Raw genomic sequence first — 5,438 nt, 5'->3', positions numbered from 1 at the left:
ATAGAATACTTTTTAAATTTTTATATTTATTTATTTATTTTAAAACTATAATTTATAGAAATTCTACGTATTAGATATTTAAATTTAACCAATACATTTTGAATGCAGATGAAAAAGTAGGATTTTAAATTCAGAAAAATTGAAGAATACCGCGATTTCATCAATTTTTGATAGGATAATTGAGTAATTTTGAGCTTGATTGAGCCTATTTAAAAAAAGCTCGGTGAAGGAAGGACTGAAATTCTGCCAAATTGTTTGAAAAACATAGAAATGCATTTAGTAGAACAGATTTAAAATTGTATATGTATCAAAATGTTATAAATAGTTAAAAAATAAACAGAAAAATAAGAATTTCGAGTAAACTTTATTAGAAAATATTTGAATTATGCGCATATAAAATACAAATTATTACGAACAATATTAGTGTATATCAGAAACTGCAAATGATATTGATAATATTTCCATTAATCAAATAATATAATTTAAGATTTAAATTTCTGAATTTGATATCTTCCATTATTTATTTAACAAAAGTAATTCTCTTTTCTATAACATGAAAATCGATCAATCATCTTAATGTGAGTTTTGAATACAATAGAATATATTCAAAATAAATTGATAAATACATATAAATATATTTAGGAAATAAAAAACAATTTAATGTTTTTTTTTATTTTGAAAAATTTTCATAAAATCAATTGATTTTATTGGAAAAACGATTTATATATATTGAAAATCGTGTTATAACTTGTAATTTACTTACAGTTTTAAATTTTAAATTTCTCTTTTTATTTCCTTACATTTTCATGTAAATTTATTTATTTATTGTGCTGTATATCTGCATTCAAATAAATTTATATTTAAATTGTTTTAGAAAATGAAAATTTTATAAATAATTTTAATCCAATTGTATTTTTATTTAAAGTTTGCGAATATCTCTTTTAATTATTAAAATAAATATAGATAATTCTATGATTATATAATTTTAATTATATGAATTTTAAAAGATTTTTATTCAAATTTTTAACTAGTGATTTCATCCTACTTATGTAATCTCTTCTAATACTGTAAAAAGAAATATAAAGTTAAAAAAAACTTTAAAAACTCTCTTATTTGAACTATTTAATTATATTTAAACACATAAAAATAAGATATTTAAGACAGTTTTGATTAAATAAATAAATATAAAGAAGAAAGTGGAATGATTGTCATATATCTATCTACACCATTATTAAATTTCCTACAAAATTGGCATTTTTAAGAGAAAACTTGCGAACAGACGAACGGACGGACGAGGGGAAAAAGCATGATTTTCTTTTTATAATCCATAAAAGTAAGGGAAGTTGAGTATAAAATATATTTAGAAGAATTAAATTTTTATTAAATTTATGGCATATACATTTGTACATATTCATTTCATTATGTACTTAATTTTTTACTTAGATTAATATAATATTCTTAAATATATTTTACATTTTCAGAATTACGTATTTATAAATATCAAATTTATGAAATGATTTTAGATATTTTATGCTTCAATAATAATCTATAACTCTATAAATATGCAAGTTAATGTAATTAAAACGTTCAATTGGAAAAGGTAACTATTAAATAAAATTAATAGAAATGATAATAATAATAATAATAATTTATTTTAAGCTAATATCAATTTTATAAATTTCTCTCGGCTGATTTATAATATTTATTACTGTTAATTTATAAATAAATATATTTAAGTTTCATAAATTTGAATGTTGGTAATTAAACAGGATATAAATTTATAACGAAAGATTAATTCTAAAATTGTTAAATTTATCTTCTAATAAAATTGTAAATGAATAATATCGATTGGTAGGCATTAAGAAAAGTATTTATTTGACGTTTCTAAAAAGCAACGATCATTATATTGTTATCGATATTCTAAAAAAATGCCGTAAAAAATATAAAAGAATGTCTAATGTGATATTTTTAGAAAACTGTGAAGTATATTACAGTTATCCCATTTTGTAAAAATAAAGAAAATTGGCGTGGATAGTTGTAAAAATATTAAAATATAAATGAAAAAAAAATGTTTTAGAGACAGACATTTCGATTCTCTTCTATCCATCTGGCAAGTAGCCGAATGTATGTCCTATTTCCAAACTGAAGACGTTTGCTGATGTAGCAACCATTGCCAAGTGTAGGGCTTCAACACTCTAATCTCCCTCCTTTTCCTGTAGAATTTTTTTTTTTATTTTTACTTTCACGAACGAATGAGAAAATAATGAAAAAATGTTACTTATTTTTAGATGATACCTGCTCTTAAAATATATTCATTAGTGTATATTTATATTTGTGCGTATGTTAGTAGAAAAGTTAAGGAAAGACAGGATATGATTGCTTCATTTCCGTGGATGAATGATTTTAAATCAAGCGAAAAGCGTGATATTGATGTCATATTTGCTTTATTTTATGGATGCACTAACTAAGATTAAACGGATTTAATTGATTTTACTATTTTATAAATTAAATAAACTGAATCGTTCTTAATCACTATCGTGATAAAATTTATGATTGGAAGAATTTACAGAATACATTATTTTCGATTTACAAATACGTTTATTATTTTGTTATAAATGTTAAAGTGGTAATTTGCATAAGATAAGAGAGGAAATGTGTTTAAATGTCGGCTGTTTACAATCGAATAAAATGTAAAAAGAATATTTAAATAATTATTGAATTATTAATGTGTAATGTGCAATAAAAAGTATATTTTATAGTATTTAATTTTTAGATATTTTTAAAATAAAATTAACACAAAGTTGCAATTTTATATTGTGACAGTAAATAATATCCTTAGCACTTCACTAAACCTGGTTAACTCTTAGATATAGAAATTTTTGAGGATTAACAGATAAATAGATTAATATGCAGATAGAAAATAGATAAATTTACTGTAAAAGTTCTTTAATAGGACTCCTATAGTTTCAAGAGAATTATTACTTGTCGTTTGAAGATACTAAGCTGTAGCATAATGAAAGGTGAAATCGATCTCATAATCTTTTATAATTTTCTCACAAAATATTAATTTCGTGAAAAAATATTGAAAATTTCAATTGCTTAACTCAATTTTTGAAAAATAGTATATTTGTAGATACCAACTTCACTAGTTGAATACAAAACCTGTAAGTTTAAGCAGGTAAAAATATTTAATATATAAATTATATAATAATTCATGAATATTATAATATATAATACTTGTATGTAGACATATAAGGTTATAATAAATTTAGCTACCTATCTAAAAATCGATAATTGATTATTAATATTAAGAGAATCATTTTCTGAAATTTGACAGCGCAATTTATTATATAATGTACAAATCAATTAATGATTTATGTAACAATAATATATTTTCCTAATATTTTCTTATAATTTCGAAATTATTCTCTATATTTTAGTTTGATATCTTACTAAATATAGGCCTAGAGCAAATAAGCAACATTCTAATTTCAGAAATCATTAAAAAGTCATATGCTTCCTTTAATATATAAATATATATATATGCGTAACTAAGTTTCAGATTTATTTTATTTTTAAAAGTTGGCTTGATTTTTGAGATAGAATTTTAAAGAAATTTTTGTATAAGTTTAAGTTCTGAACAACTTAAAATTTATACAAAAATTGTACAAGTATTCATACTCCATTCCTCAATGAATTTCTATATATTCTACATTCTTAAGTTTTGTATGTAAATATTTTTTTTCCTGTTCTCAATCTACTTTTGTAGATTTTTGTTGATTTATCTTCGTGATAAAAAAGATTTATTGAAAAACTTTTTAAAAATTCCATGCCGATATCTTTTCGTGCCTTAAGTTTCTAAAATTGATTAAGTTATATAATTACTCTTGTCTTTATTTATTAAATTTTGCATACTTAATTTTGTTAAACTAAATTTTTGAATAGCAAATTATCATTGTTTAAAAATTTTAATCTTAGTTTCTAAAATTTGTTAACAAATTTTTATTAATAAAATGATACATCATTAATATCCCACAAAGTATCGCGTGTTACAATGTGTTTTTTTTTTTAAATATTTTGATAAATTATCATTTTAATAAATTCAAAATATATACAGTAATTTCTGATTATTTAAAATTTTATATTAATATTTTCTTTCGTGAAAAATTTCAAATTAACTAAAAAATAATAATAAATTCATTATTAGACGTTCTGGTTTTATACTTTGTATTGTAACTCTATGAACCTAGTAATATAAAGGCGACGGAATGTGGTCGTAAAAGCAAGTTCAAATTTCATACAACATCATTTATCCACATGAGTCATACACTATGAGTATCTATAAAAGTTGTAATATACACATAAACAGCAAAGATAACACAATAATCATGTTTTTTTTTATTGAGGAATAACATTAGAAACAGCTTGATTAATCTTACAAATTTATGAATTACTCTTAAGCTAATTTCTAAAATTATTTTAAATCGTTAATATATTATTTTTAACACCTGCTGTTAGAAAATAATTATAATTACTTACTGCTTTAGCTGAAAATTATCTATAAATTATCATTTTATTAACATAAAATGATAATTTTTTCTTATGTTTTAAAGTTTTTAATAGAAATTATATAATAGAAAAAATTTAAAACATAAAAAAATTCATCGATTTATGTTAATAAAATGGTAATTTATAGATCATTTTCAGCTAAATTAGCAAGTAATTATAATTATTATATATATATTTATACGGCCAAATCTCTGAACGAGAACAAAAAATGGTCGTTGTTCAGAGGTTATTTTGTACTGTACGCAGTTTTATTGAAAAGAAAAGAAAAAATACGTTTCTGAAAAAATGGCCGCTGTTTAGAGGTGGCATTGTTGAAAGATGGCAGCTATTGGAGGTTCAACTGTATATATGTATAATTTAAATTTCTTACATAATACAATATATTCTATATAATAATATTATTCATATATACCGATACATTTCTATATATATGAATGATTCATAATACTTCTTATATATATTATTTACAGATAGAAATATGTACTTTTATTATATTTAGGTCTAATTATTATATATAAATTGCAAAAATTTTATTTTCTGAAATATATGCGATTTGAGTGCAACGAATGTATTTCAATTGTCTATTACTTTTCCGCATGATTATAAGTCAACAAAGTTATTAGGTTCAACAATAATTGTGTAATTGTGGTCAAGAAAAGTTCATGAAGTAGTTTATTGCAATTACAGTACTTCGATTTGTCTGCTTATAAGCTTATTTAATTATTTACTTGACTATCATAACGACAAACGATATTGCATACTATATCATTCATTCAATATGCTGTGCTTGAAACGATTCTAATTTAACGCATAGTTATTAATTTTAGATGAAATTTGAATTTTTAATCAATTAATAAATAATGATTGAG

The sequence above is a fragment of the Centruroides sculpturatus genome, unplaced genomic scaffold (genome assembly GCF_000671375.1).
Source record: "Centruroides sculpturatus isolate CEXI.00-Female unplaced genomic scaffold, Cexi_2.0 scaffold793, whole genome shotgun sequence".
Taxonomy (NCBI): domain Eukaryota; kingdom Metazoa; phylum Arthropoda; class Arachnida; order Scorpiones; family Buthidae; genus Centruroides; species Centruroides sculpturatus.
The sequence above is the reverse complement of the archived record's forward strand: the minus strand, read 5'-3'. Positions refer to the sequence as shown.